Here is a 13,518-nt window from a genome sequence, read left to right as displayed (position 1 = left end):
CTCAGCTCTATAAATTAGATCCTTCTCCGCTTGGTATATTATTCTGTTTATACTAATAATGCAGCTAAGCATATAAACATTACATTTCTCTTGAACGCAGAGAACCAGCTTATTCTAAGGAACTGGACAAGTTAAGAAGATAAATACATCTACACATGCATATTTGTTGCATTCTTGGGGAGAGGCTGTGTACCAGGTTATTAATGTTTTTGTAATGTAACAAAATTCAAAAAGAAGTTACACATACGAAACTTCAAATGTATGTTATGCACTTAATTACAGTCTTGAAGCACAGGCAGATGTTTTTCTGCTTGTATATTTTTATCATAACTAAGAGTAAACGATTTTACCTCTTTGACAAAATGATTTAGTAGACGTCCGAGCAGTTCTTGCTCTTGGGAAGCCATTGCTTACTAATACGGAAATGAGTAAGTTTTAGATGGAGATCTACCTTAAATTTCTCTTTTTTCTTTCAGAAAAGATGAGCACAAATTAAAATATAGGGGGACTTCCCCCCCCCCCCATGAGTAGGAGGGACAAAAGTTGTGACAGGGCAGGTACTGATTAGTTGCTGTCAGTCTGCACAGATTAACACCTATTTTTAGGTTTCTGAACCTCTTGAGTAATACTAGTTAAATTGGCACAGGTTAATAAGTTGGGGTCCACAGAGCCTCTTAACTGTTCGCTGTGAAATTTGAATTAAAGAGACAGTCTCACTTTTGTCAAAGTGATGAGAAAGGTTTATATGCCTAACGTATTTACGGCATATCTGTATTTGTGTGTGTATGTATACACACACAGAGCATACGTGGGTCTGGAAAATGAAAGTTGAAATCAATTACTTTGGCCATATTAACACAAATACATACGTATAAGTTAGAGGATGCTTTGTCTTGTCACTGCAGAATACATCAGCAGTGAAACAGAATGGCTCTGAAGCATTTTTTTTTGCTCTTCATATAGAGATGTGGCATTTAAAAATAAAACTTTATCTTTTTTTCATGCGTTCTCTCCCCGTCCTCCCCCCATTATATCATTATACTGTTACACTGACACCCACTGGTAAAAGCTGATCTGAGATCATGATTGTATACTGAGCCTCTTGATGAAGCGACAGCTATAATTGAAGAACAAAAAATAAAGTAAGGACCAAAGTATAGCTTCTTCCCTTTCCTCTCCCCACAAAAACGTTGGGATGTTCTTCATTTGTATTTTCCCTGAAGCGTAGGGATATGAATGCCCCAGACATAAGAGCAGAGGCCTCAGTGTTTTTCTCTTTAAAATACAGCAACATAGAAATAATTGCATTAGAAGCACCTTTTCTAGACATTGGTATGTTTTGGGATAGACAGCAGGCTAGCACACAGGTGAACAAGAAACGATAATAAGCGTTAATAATTTCTGTATTTAACACTTTTTCCCCGGTAAAACAGTTTGATGGAAAACAAAAATAATGGTCATGCTAGAAATATATTTTTGCGGGCACTGACCTGATTGTATCAAAGCAGAGATGAAAGCCAGTGCTGTGTAAGCCGTTTTAGCCTGTTTACCATTTAATTCAAAGTTGTCAGTGGTCTTGAAAGCCACTTGTGTTGGGGAAACAAGGCTCATTTTATTGAAATCTACCACTGCACCAAAATCTGGTTTGTGAGAGTGTCGTTCCATAGCCCTGCCTAGCACAAGAACAATACCATGCAATTACACTGTTTCAGGCTCTGAAATAGGCTTTCTTCCAGAACACCCTCCCCTTATATTATTAGATGTGTTCCTATTAATGAAATGATTGATTGAAAATCTTCCTGTGTTTATGTTGTTTGGGCAGCAGTAGTTTGGATTTCCCCTGTCTAGACTAAAATTGTATCCAGTGGAGATGCATGGGACAGCTGTTTGTAAACTCTTGGTGAGACATAACAAACGAACTACAGCAAAAACCGTCAATGACTGCCTTTCTTGTAAATACAGCAATACATTCTTTGTTTGAAGGGGGAAGGGGAACCTCAGTAGACATATATACAGAAATAAAATGGACTCCACAAAACATAAAAGTGTTGAAAAGACCTGCCAGGGCTGTATAGTTAAGAAATTAAAACTCTAGCCTTTCACCTCTGAGATTGCAGTTCAAGTCTTTCTTTACATTCTGTGTAAAATGAGCTTCAGAGTATAAAATCAGTCTCCAGGGTTCCCAACGTACTGCTTATAATTGGAAAACAGGGTGAGTTCTGGGGTTTAGTTCTTCAGGAAAATCTTGACTCAAGTACTTGGCTGTATCCTCCTCTAGGCTAACCTGTGCAATATATGTGTGTTTGCATATATATGGCATGAATATATGTACATATATGTAGGGGAAAGTTATGGAGAAATCTTTACAAAAAGAGTCATCGAGATTTAAGATTTATAGAAGTTTCTCATGCCTGAATATGTGTACTGTTGCACTGAATATTACCTTATATGCACACTGTCATACGGAAGTGGTAAGTTTAGAAGACTACAGAAGGTTGTTCGCAATTGATTTATTTTGTTGTTTTACCTTGAACAATAATAAGCATGAACAGGAGGCTTAATTGGAAATTGAGGCAACCTGGAAAGAAATGCTAGCATGTATCCTGCAATTATCCAGAAGTACTCTTGTAGACCCAGAATAAAACCCCCAGCACAGTCAGTCATAAAGCACAATGAAGAATCCGTTTGTGAGGAGGGGGAATGTCGATAGCTGCCACAGGGTTTCTGTTCGCCTGCTTTCTCTGGGTATCATTCCTGTTTTGTTTGCTTGAAGAAACTGCAGCAAACAAATAAGAAGAAAAGGGGGGGAGGGGGAGGAAAAAAAAGCATTTATATTTCATATTGCAGTATTCAAATAAAATATTAAAAATGCTATAAACAGTTGTATAGTCATTGTTTATAGACTCTAGAATTTTTAATATTTCAGCATGTAATTGAATTCTAAAGCCAAGATTCTGCAATTAATCCAAATTTTGTAAGAGAGCTATTTGCTAGAAGTAACTTTGAGAAGAATTTGGACTTAAATTTTTTTGGTTTTATGGATATATGATGAAAGATAAACGTTAAGTGTTTTGCAGAAATCATACATTGTGCGCTCGCTTGGCTGAAGAAAAGTCCCAATTTGTGTAAGCAGTTCAAGCATTTGAGAAACCTAATTGTTTGATTCACGTATGCAAATTCAGGCTTTGTATATGTGAATAGTGGAACGTGTGTTTTTGGAGGACGATTCTTCAGTGCTGTGTTCATTTTTCTCTATTACAACGTATAGAGAACGCTCGAGTAAAATCGAATAAGAACACTATTTATCAGCTTATTTATCTGAGCCCTACTTAGAACTGAAATGAATCCTAGTAATGTTTTTATTTGCATGCCCCATTGAAGTGTTCAGCATAAAACTGGACTAGGTTTCAGGGCCACTTTTTCCTTTCAGTTCCAAGGAAGTGTTTTGCTGTTGTGAACTAGAAAAGTGTGGAGGAGTTATGGTACTGACTGGAGTGCTTGTTCTGTCCCAGTAAACTCTTAAATCCTGATACCAGAAGGGTCAAAAACTGGCCAGCTGTGACATCTGAATAATTTTTAAGGCTGTTAATCTAGTGAGAGTATTTATCAGTGTTTGTACCTTGAAGGGGTGGGAGAAGATGGCACAGCCAAAAATAATTCAAGAAAAAAGGTCAGACTGTTGGCAAATACAATTCAGTTCATCTGAGTCTTGTTCTGCAGATTTACCTTTTCAAGTTATGGTATGAAATACAGAACATAACCCAAGGGATTCCTCCTATGGGACTATTTGGCAGGTGTGTTGATACTTTGTTGTGGAAACCATCTCTTCCAAATCTGTACTCTCAATCTGACAATGCCCAGATGATGTCCAAGTGAATTTTCCAGATGTTGTCAGTATTAGCCACCCTCTGTATATGGTATGATATTGATACAGGAGAAATCGATGTCGGGAAGCATTTTCTAACCAGTTGAGGAGGTAGGGATCAGGTTTTGAGAGTCTGTGTTACCTCTCCTGGCAATTGCCTAGGCCATTTTCTCTTGTAATTTACAGTTGCATGGACCATCTTGGTTCTGTTCTTGATTGCATCACATCCCTATGGCAACTACATTGATTTAGCTGAATATACAATATCAGACACACGTTCAGTGTGTTTTAAATAACTTAAGAGAAATATATTTCAACCTTTTTTTATATGAAGATGGACATCTCCCATACTTTTACTTGTTGCTCATCTCTTTTCAAATCTAGTCCGGTATTTTTTTCCATTTACAATGAGAAGTGTCATTTTTATGTTAACCAGTTTTTCTCAGAATCACTCTTCAGAAAGTTCTGATGTATCAGTCCTCCAGGGGAAGGTAGAAAGGGGAAGCATAGCTATAATAAAGAATCAGTTTATTCTTCTGAATCTAGGTTAGGTTGTGAGTGAGTAGAACCCTGTGTAAGCTATACAAGAACAATAGGAAATTAACCTTTATGTAGGGTAGGTCCTCTGGTGAGAAATCTTGCCTTAGTGTGACTTTTTGTTTATTCATGTTTTACTCTCAAAAAAGTAACTTCTTTCTTTATCCCACCCCCGAAAAAGTTAAAAAAAAAAAAAAAAAGTAATCTTAGGGCAAGACTGTGGTGATTGTGCTATGTTACAAAAAGGTGCTCTTTCATGTTCTCTTAAAATGAATCTAGCTGAATCTCAAAAATACGTTACCTGTTCCATGACAAGTATGAATAAAGAATGCAATTTACAATTGGAATAGGTTGGGAGACATAGTGAAGGTTTTGAAGTTAAAGCCATGTTTCTTAAACTGAGAGCGCTCTCTACACTGTGTGCCTCCTCACCTAAAAACCTTTTTTAACCCACACACCCAAAATAAATGTTGTTTAAGGTACAGGAAGCTTTTCCTCCTGAGCACAATAGGAATATGTTGAATCTTTTGAAAACAGTTTCTGTTTTTCAAACACCTTTTCTTTTTCAGCATAGATAATTAACGCCTTCTTCACAGTGCTTGCTGCCCTTGATACATCTGTTACCTTTGACAGATCCTTTCTGTTTGCCACCTCTTCCTAACACGCTTCCAGTATTTTCAGCACAAAATACCTTAGCATCTTTGATGTTGGTTGTATACTGGCTCAATTAAATAAGAAAGCTGCTGACGGAATGGTACAGTGTTGAAACTTGAAGCTTTATTTCTGTGAAGATTTTGTCCTTGGTCACTTACCTTCAATTTTTGCTGCAAGTTGTTTGACTGCTTTTAGGTAAAATTGTTAAGTTGTTTAAGGCATGGAGTTTTAGCTAGGGCTTTATTTCACGTTTACAGGTTGTAGGTTCAGTAAGTAAGTGCACAGAGAGGTAGGAAAGAGGGAGCAGGGAGCACGCTGCAATTGTCGCTTTGGAAAACCAAAAGCCACCCTGCTGGGGAGGATGGCTTTTAAACATCCTTTTCTGGACCTTTCTGGAATATTTGAAAACATGGCGCTCTCGCTGTTCATTACCACCCCCTAGTTGCTGGTGGAGGGCATCTGGCGTTTGAGCGAACAGACCGGACTTTGTCTGGAAAAGGTTATTAGGCCATGTTCGGGGTCCCACTGGGTTGCCTGGGCTGTGAGAGTGGAAACCCCAGTGAGGCGGACTGGGGACATCAGCAGAAGGACTGCGATGTTTTAACCCTTTGTGGCAGTGGATTTAAGGAGATGAGGTTTTACGATTCAGCGTGTTTGGGAGTGCAGTATTAACATGAAATACAGTATTGAACAAGAGAAGTGAGACATACTAATGGATTAGAAAAGGTACAGACACAATACCCCTCCCCCCCAAAAAAAAAGCCTGTTTAATATTTCTAGTAAATGTTATTGTTTATGTCACATGGTACAACGGCAGTGTTTTCAGGATTTCCCATCTATTAGAATTCTTGAGGGTGAAAGGTTTGAATTTTGTGTTTATAATATATACTGCTGTTTTCTTAAGGAAAATTAAATAGTGACTACTCCTAGATTTCGGCCTTGGTACTACAGTCATTTTGATCTCGACGTTGTCAAACAAACGAACATCAAAAGCTAGTTTTCAGTATTACTCTGTTTCATGCAGCGTTCTAGTGTGAAAGAACTGATTGTATGCTACATATATATGAAAAATAGCGTGTGACATACCTGCCTCTTACCATGCCAGTCAACAAAACATGCAAAAGAATTTGAGCTGTAAATGTATGTTTTATGTGAATATATGTTTCCTGCTGTTTTACAGCAGGAAAACAATGTTCATGCACCTTTATATATGCATATATATCTTATGTATTTCATCTTGCAGTGACAACAGCAGATGAACATGTTAATTGTTGAGTAATCCACTGTATGCATTTGCTGCTGATCAACAATTCATGGTAACTAAGGAGGAGTAAGTTATCTCCAAACTGTAAGGGATGAGAGCGTACTCGCAGCTAGTTTGTGTGCTGCACGTTCTTACAGTAGAGTTCCCTATAGTAACTTGCAAGTGTGCACTTACCAGATCTGTCTACACATTCTCAAAAGTCAGTTTATCCTGAATTTGTAATGGTTATTTCCTGGTGCTGATCCAAATACGTCTGTGTCTATCTGTCTTTTTGGAATTGCCTCATTACCCTGTAACCCACAAATTGTATTTGCTCCTGACTTGCTTCTAATACATACAGTTCTGAAGTAAGCATCATCTCCTACCAGGTTGATGGTTATCTCTTTTAGTTAGCTAATATCTAGAGTATAATTTTTTGCTTCTTAGGGATTGGCCTTGTTCCCAGGATTTTGCAAAATATTTGCAATGGGAGACTAAAACAGCAGGTTAGTCAATATCATGTCCAAAAATGCATATTAGGCGCAATGTTAAAGATGTGATTTTTTGAATCACAAGAGAGAGGGGGAAATAAGCTTCCCGAAAAATATTGGCATTTAAAAAAAGTTTAAAAATGTGCGCGGAACAGATCTGTTCCACTAAACAGCTTTTAAGAACGTGTAAGGCATCATCGTATTTTATCTCCAATAGTGGTTGACCAAGTAGAGAGCTGTTAGAGGGAACTGCGTCCTTGAGCTGCTGTGTTGTCAGTACATGCTAATAAGGAGAATGAGGAGAATTAATAAGCAAGTTTGAGATGCGGCAATTTCTTTAAAATCTTTTCAAACCTTTTTAACACAAAATGGCACACAAGGTTATTCTGTCTTTTAAGAAGACAGAATAATTTTGTTATTTAGTTTAGTAAATTTGTATCTAAACAGTTGTGGCTGCAAAAATTAGAACATTTGTTTCTTGCTGTTGCTGGACCTGGTGAGCTTAGAGATAAATGACTGCTAACACAAAGCAAAATAAATTAAAATGAAAGTCTAAGGAAAAGTGGATGCCAAATTTAATAAAGAATTGTCCTGAACTGGGTCACGTTGTATCCAGCTTTTACACAGTCAAACTATAAGGAAATGGCATTTACTTAACCAAAAGGCCTTGACTAAGTAGTCCCAGTGGAATCTTTGTATGGAGAGTAAGGAAATCTCAGCTGATCTCTTCTTAATTCATGAGATTTATGCTGTGCGGCTGTCATGCCTTCGTTTCAGACATAGATTCAGGGTTTTAAGAGGTGTGTCTTTGGTATATTTGTTCAAGGATTGCCTAGGGAAGGTGCCCGGCCCTCCCTTGCTACAGCCCTGAAATCTGACTTGAAGTACATGCATGATAACCATTAAAAATAAACAAAACCGGTGGCAGTGAGCAAAGAAAAGGGGAAGGAAGAGTTGTCTCAGTTTACCAAAGCATATTCCTACAGCTTTGCATACATTAAAAGCTGTGTACACCCTCAGTAAGTCCTTAAGTATTGCCAGAAACTAGTGTGGGTCATGTAGGTTTGTCCCTGCACCAACGAAAAGAAAGAGTATTTTACAATTGTTGAATCCTAAATTACTTTAAAAGGGAGCCAAAGTAAGTAGATATTACAGCTAGCTAGACTGGATTTCATAAAGATCTGGATGACTATAGTAATATTCGTCTTTGAAAGTAAGAAACCTGTTAAAAATTTTGAAAAATGAAACACTAGATTTACTTCCTATCACCCTGGTTTAAAAAAGATGAATTCAGAAGTGATGGTGAGGGGGAATAGACTGATGGGAAAATTTTAGAAGCTGAAAATCTGTACTAGAAAAAGGATTATGAGGTTGTATCTGCACTAAGCCCTACAGCATTGTGCATGTTCCAAGGTATCCAGGATATATTCTTGCCCAGCTCAGCAAGGTTGTTGTGTGGAAGTACTAGTTGGAGTCATATTTACTTATGTCTGAACTCAAACTAATGAGTCCCATTTATAGGTTGTTGGGAGTACAGAGCTTTCCCCCTCTTCCCCAGCTACCAAGAAGTCCTATGTACGGCAAAGGACAAGCATGGGTAAAAAAGAACAAAGAATCTGGTTATAGACTGGCAGGTTTGAAGCAGTTTGTCATATCACAGCCGAGCAAGAAGTGCACCCCAACAGCGAGAAAGCGATTTGAATGTAATTCAGAAGAGAACATGTGTATTTCTTCATCCTTTTCCAATTTTGTTATCATGGGGAATAGCGTCCTTTCCAATTCAATTGATCTTTACAGTAGAGTGAAGCCAAAGTGTTACAATATGTAATTATTATGTACATTTGTTTTGCACATATTTTAGAAGTGCCAGAAGCATGCTTTTTTACTAACTAGGCAGTTGGCAAAAACTCTCTAGATTAGTGGAGAAATTGTGTGCTATAATTCTTCAGCAAATGGCAACGGAGTCTGCAATCTGCAGCCAGCAGGCAAATGTAGTCCACAAAATTCTTGTGTGTGAGTGACCTATAGAAACAGTAAGTGACCAAAAGTGTAGAGTACTTTACCTTGAGCAGAGGTGCTCCAGCCTTCTGCATTTCTTGCCAGAATAGCTGTAACCCTATTGCCTGCCGATTGCGTATTGTGACTCTCTTAGATAAACTCTGAAGAGCTCAGACCAAAATCTGAAAGCAACGTTAAGTGTGTTGTACTGGGAGTTTTTGCCTGTGTAGTTAAATGTAGATCAGTGATCCTTTTCAGCATTAGTGTTAACAGGAGATTATTTGGAATACACATACATTGGAAAAGGTTATCGCTTATTTTTGGCTTCCAGAAGGAAGATAGAAGGGGGCTGTGTGACCCTGTCTTTTGTGGAGTTAGTTATTTTGTCCTTGATAACTTTGCAACCCCATATTCTGTTGTTTGGATAGCAGTCTGAGTATTAAGTGCAGTTGTAATTTTTTGTTAACAGTATACCACTTCCTTTGGCTCTTGCTCAGTTTCAGCTAATCCTATCTCAAACAAACTCTTGATGAAACAAGAAGGAGTTGGACTGAATTGAGGAATGAATCGATGCTGAGTATGGCTTTGGGGATGACCAAATTATAATAATTCTATATGTCATCTAATCATTAGGTAGTAAAATTCTGTTCCAGAAAGGTATTCAGCATTGCTCCTCAAGATTTGCATCTATGTTACATCTCCTTTTCTTTCTGAGAGGGAGGTAAAAATTATATACTTGGTGCATGATTTACTGTAAGTCTTTTGTTTGTGGTGCAGTATTGTTCCTAGAATTGGGGGCTGTGTGAATCTTTTATTTAAAAGCAAAACAAAGTTACTGAGTAAGTCTCGTTCCCTCTAGTAAAAAAAAAAATAAAAATAGCATGACTTCAGGGCCACTCCCCAGTTTGTTTCAGGGCACGCCATACGTTATACGGTGGAGATCCTCCAGGGAAACATGAGTGAGTTAATGAATATTTTTCCATCTTGTAATTGAATTAAAAAAATAAAACCGCTGTTCTACTATGACATTGTGGAATACTACGTGAGCAGTAGTAGTCTCGGCTACAGCTGCCCAAGCTGGCCCGTTTTAGAGACCATGTAGGTTGTGCTAGTGGGAAATGGGAACTTCACCCCATCGTGTGTTGGGGACAGCCCACAGGACTTCTTGGCACCATCCTGGCCCGAACCTGGCAGCTGTGTTCAGACCAGTTCCCCAGCCGTCAGCTGGTCTCCAGGGTGTTTCGGGGGGAGGCGGTCGGGAGCAGGAGGTTCTAACAAATAACTCTGGCGGGAGAGGTATGGTCCAGCAGTAGGATACTACTGCTTAGACCACTCGTCACATTTATTATAGTCAATCTGCAATGTATCACTAATAAACACTCTGAATATTACCCAGTCGTCCACCCGTCACTACTTACAGCAGCGTTCTAGTTCATAAGTGCAGGATGCTGTAGTGTGGTTTTATTTTATTAAAAGCAAAAAGGCTTGACTTTTTAGATAAACTGGAATCAACATCTGTGCACAGTACATAAAAGTTAATTTTATATATAAGTAAAATATAGGGCAGGTAGCTATACTGTGAGGAATGAAAAGTAGACTGAAGTGGAAATGGAGGTGGACATTCAGCGGAGATTCAGCCACGGTGCCTGAGGAAAAGCTACTATATCTACTACAGACACATGAATTCAAGAGTGGCTCATTTAAGAACCAAGTCTTGTTTTTTTTTAATGATGCACTGAATTTTTCACTGTAAAAGAAACTCCCCCCCAAAAGATGATATATTCACATCTGTACAGTCAGAACAGACAGCTAAGATAGGAAATGGTTAACTGCCACAAATAAGCATGTAATGAGAAGTTCTTAATTTATCTCTGATTATATTGAAGCAATAACGAATCTCTAATTCACTGTTTGTTTATTGGAAATAAAGTGATATATTTTGGGGAGGATTAAGAGAAAGATGCTGCTTGCCTGTTTTTTAGGAATACAAAATTTACTATGCTGCTTAGATGGATAATGTGGGTGCTAATTGAAGTACACTCTCATTCCCACTAGAGGGGGGTCCTCTCAGACTAGGTTGTGATGCGTTTTGATTTTTTTTTTCCCTTCAGCCTGAGGAAAACCTCAGATTGTCTCATATCTTGTTTCAGTACTTTATGCTGTGTATCTTATGGTGTCAGCAGTTACTCTCCTCTTGCTGATCTTAATTGCATTTCATACAAAGAGGTGAAAACTAAACATGAATGGACTAATGCAGTGGTACAGCAGTACATGCAGTAGTAACAAAGAGTACAGAGGATATTTTATTGCATCATCCTCATAATGAAGACAAGTATTTTATTGCAGAAGTGTTGTGATCACTCTTGGAAAAACACAAGTGGCGTTATCAAGCCTGTTCAATAACATTTTTGATTAGAGTTATCATCTACACCGATAGCTACACCCTGAGCCATTTTGTTGTCTGTTGAAGCCTTACATTTCTCTACGTAAAGGAAAATACTTCTGTTTGTAAAAGAGACTAAGAATATTTTGGCTATTTTTTTTTACTGTTTGATGTCATAATTTGTTGTTGTTCTCAGTTCCTCAGTGAAAAGAAAGAGAACTGAGTTTTGTAAAAGTGCTGGCTGTGGTGCCATCTTACCTTGTGTGTACTGAAACCAGAGCAATCGAGAATCGACATCTCTTTCTACTGGGAGGGCTGCCTAGGCACGACCTGTGTGTTGGTAATCCCACGCCATTATGCAGCAAAGGCTTCCAGATGGTGCATGGGCCTCTGTGCAGGTGGAGCCCAAATGAGCAAAGCTTGGCCTGGCCTGTGCTGGGCGCCTGCAGCTGGGAGAAGGAGGAGAGAGCACAAAGCAGCCCCAGGAAGGCACCTGAGCCCTGCTAGGACCACAGGAGCAGAGGAGCAAGGGGCAGCAGAGCAGCATGGGGCAGTGGGGGGGGGCAGCAGAGGGACCCCGTGATGCAGAGAAGGTGGGCAGGCTTTCCTGATGAATCTCCGCTACAAAAGGTTTAGAACCGATGGAGCAGAGTAATATGTATTGAAGGATTTGGAGGTAGCAGCTGAGGTATGTGAACAGCATAATACTGGGTAGATGTAACTGAGTTAGTTTTAAACCAGCTTGCTTAAGTTTTGGAGTCTGTGTAGCCGTGGTAGCGAGGCGTTACGCCAAAGCAATTAGCCTAGTGGAAATGGACGTCTGCAATATAGATGGGTACACCCATTAACCCTAGCTGGACTGCTTCTGATACGGGAATTACTTTTTTCAGAAGCGGCTTGAGTATCTGACTAGGGCACTGTACTGTGACATACTGTTATTTCCAGTCCAGCCTCTGATTATCCTCTTTTTGGCCTTGGGCAAGTCACTTAACCCCTCTGTCTGTTTCTTCATCTGTAAAATATATTATGGATATTTATCAGTCTCACCAGGACTGATTGTTTAATATTTATAAAGTGCCTAAAGGATTAGAAGCTTAATATTAGTAGCTAATACATATCACTTCAGATTGATTTTATTTACTTGGATTTTTTTTTTCCTACCTCCTATTGAACGAGATCCCATTTTGTAGCCTCTTACTGCCATTCCTAATCAGCTGGACAGGTCACAATTGGGTAACATGAGGTTCATTTTCTCCTTTTGTTCTTAGTTCCTATAAATCCTTTATCCTCGCTCCCTTCTTTTTCCTCCTTTTTTAATTTAGAGATGAAGAGATACCATATGTTACTAGATCATGACATAAATATATGTAAGTGCCGCCATCATTGTTAGTTTATCAGCCTTTCCATTATAAACCCTCTTGTTCAGGGGTTTATAACTCTGGCGTTATAATGTGCTTCAGGCTGAAACTTGACATTCATTTTTTCCCCCTTGATTTGCTTTAAAACCTTCACTCTTTCTTAAGTTAAACTGGAGATTAGATACATTAGTTATAGTTATACTAGTTGTATAAATTATAATGCAGCAGTAGGCATCTTTAATAGGATGTAAATCAGAAGTAGAAAATTTCCTACTGCTAAAACTATGAGCCCAGGAGTAGAAATCCGGGCTTCTTTTCCAGAATGTGTCCCTGGTTTGGCATGTGACTACTAGGAGATTAGTTAGCTTCTCTCTGCCTCTCTTTTCTATCTGTATATTGGGATGATGAGGTTTCCTAGTTCACTGGACTATTGGGAAGCTTAATTAATTAGAAATCATAAACACACTGAGATTCTCAGGTGAAAGGTGCTGAAGTGTGAAGTATTTTTAAGGCGACTAATGAAAAATCAGTGCACGTGCTTTTTTGTTTCTGTAGTCATTGTCACGGATTAACGCATATCAACTCTTTGAGCTGTAAGATATGTGGTAACCAGTAAGGAATTTGATTTGGAGCACTACTAGATCACTTAACAGCTCACTTTTCTCAAGCTTTCAAACATTCACTGTATCTTGCAGCTCGATAGCCTCAGCCTTTGCCTAGGGAGTTTGTCTTCCTTGAATTCCACAGTTTTGAGTGAATTCACTTTGCTCAAGACAGGGCAGGAGTGTGTAAGTGAGCCCTTATGCTGCTGAGTTTCCAGTTTAAGCTGTTCCACTTCGTGCTCATGCAGGAGGATTCAGCCTAGTAGGTGGAAGAAAACAGGAGGAGAAGAGCTCGGATTATTCCTGTCTTTTTAGCAGGGAGTTGTCACGGCTGGTGATTCTGGTTGTTCTCAGGCAGCTTTTTGTTGTAGCCAAGACTCCATATGG

At 38.8% G+C, this 13,518-nt stretch overlaps 1 protein-coding gene across 18 annotated transcripts in view; it reads left to right on the top strand.

Annotated features, from left to right (window-relative positions):
- Positions 1-13,518, top strand: part of ARID1B (AT-rich interaction domain 1B) — a 336,987-nt gene that overhangs the window by 171,358 nt on the left and 152,111 nt on the right. The gene's annotated exons all lie outside the window — the stretch shown is intronic.

The sequence above is a fragment of the Struthio camelus genome, chromosome 3 (assembly GCF_040807025.1).
Source record: "Struthio camelus isolate bStrCam1 chromosome 3, bStrCam1.hap1, whole genome shotgun sequence".
In the NCBI taxonomy this organism is placed as follows: domain Eukaryota; kingdom Metazoa; phylum Chordata; class Aves; order Struthioniformes; family Struthionidae; genus Struthio; species Struthio camelus.
The sequence above is the reverse complement of the archived record's forward strand: the minus strand, read 5'-3'. Positions and strand labels throughout refer to the sequence as shown.